The following is a 1530-nucleotide window of genomic DNA, read 5'->3' as shown; positions in this document are numbered from 1 at the left end:
ATTGCAAATAAAGCTGCTATGAACATTCATGTAAAATTTTTGTATGGACATATACATTCTTTTCTCTTGAGTAAATGCCATATATTGAAATGGTTAGATCATGTTGTAGACGTCAGTTTAGTTTTTTAAGAATTTTTGGTGAAGCATCTGTTCAAATATTACATTGTTTTAAATTGAATTGTTTGTTTCTGTTCTGTTCTGTTTTGTTTTGTTTTGTTTTTTAAGGCGAATCCTTTATTGTCCTGTAAGGTCATGGCATAAAACTATATGGAATGCTTCATGAATTTGCATGTCCTCCTTGCACAAGGGCCAAGCTAATCTTCTCTGCATTGTTCCAATTTTAGTGTAAATGTCACTGAAGTGAGCACAAATTGTTTCTTAACATAAAGTTTGTATTTTCTGGATACAAGTGTTTTATTAGACATATGCTTTGCAAATATCTTCTTCCATTCTGTAGCTGATCTTTACATTCTCTTATTAACAGTGGCTTCTAAAAAGCAGAAGTTTTTAATTTGGACAAAGTCCTATTTATCAACTTGTTCTTCTTTTATGGATTGTGCTCTTGTCATCGTAGCTATGGAGTTTTTGCTTGAGCCAAAATCACCAAGCCTTTCCCCCATGTTTTCTTCTAGAAGTTTTATAACTTTAAGTCATATACTTAAATCTATGATCCATTTTTGTGTGTGATGTGTGGTAAGGATCAAATTTATTTTTTTTTAAATGCCGATACCCAATTGTTACAGCACCATTTGCTGAAAAGACTATCCTTTCTTCACTAAATGCCTTTACGTTTTTGTCAAAAACCAGTTATCCATATATAGGCAGGTCTATTTCTAGACTCCCTATTCTGTTTCCCTGATCTATTTATCTTTACACGCTGTCTTGATTACTATAGCTTTGTGATATATCTTGAAATCAGGACACATTAGCCCTCCAAATTTATTCTTCTTTTTCAAAACTGTTTTGGCTATTCTCAGTCCTTTGAGTTTCTACATAAATTTAGAATAAGCTTGCCAATTTTTACAAAAAGTATGTATTGGAATTTTTATTAATATTTATTGAATCTATAGATCAATTTGGGGAGAATTGTTATATCGACAACACCGAGTCTTCTGATCCACAAACAAGGTACATCTCTCCATTTACTTGGGTCTTCTTTAATCTCTTTCAGCAATGTTTCCTAATTTTCACTGCACAGTTTTTCATATCCTCTATCAAAGTAAAACTTACGTATTTCACATTTTTTACACTATTGTAAATTGTAGTTTTCAACTTCAACTTCTGATTGTTCATTGCCAGTATACAGAAACACAATTGATTTTTGTACATTTAGAACACAATTTTTTGTATGTTAATCTTGTATTCCGCAATCTCGCTTGACTCACTTATTAGTTCCAGGAGTCTTTTTGTAGATTCTATAGAACTGTCTATGTAGACCATGAATAAAGGTAGTTTTACTTCTCCCTTCCCAATCTGGATGCCTTTTATTTTATTTATTTTTGGTTTTGCCTTCTTGCGGTGGCTAGAATC

The 1530-nt window shown here is 32.0% G+C and overlaps 1 non-coding gene across 1 annotated transcript; it reads right to left on the bottom strand.

The window, feature by feature from the left end:
- Positions 1-261: 261 nt before the first annotated feature.
- Positions 262-368, bottom strand: LOC123785887 (U6 spliceosomal RNA). The gene has a single exon (XR_006777805.1). It is a non-coding gene; the product is annotated as a U6 spliceosomal RNA (small nuclear RNA).
- Positions 369-1530: the final 1162 nt, after the last annotated feature.

Source organism: Ursus americanus, chromosome 2, assembly GCF_024610735.1.
Source record: "Ursus americanus isolate L20-20 chromosome 2, mUrsAme1.1.p, whole genome shotgun sequence".
Taxonomy (NCBI): domain Eukaryota; kingdom Metazoa; phylum Chordata; class Mammalia; order Carnivora; family Ursidae; genus Ursus; species Ursus americanus.
Note: the sequence above shows the minus strand (reverse complement) of the source record. Positions and strands in the feature narration are given on the sequence as shown.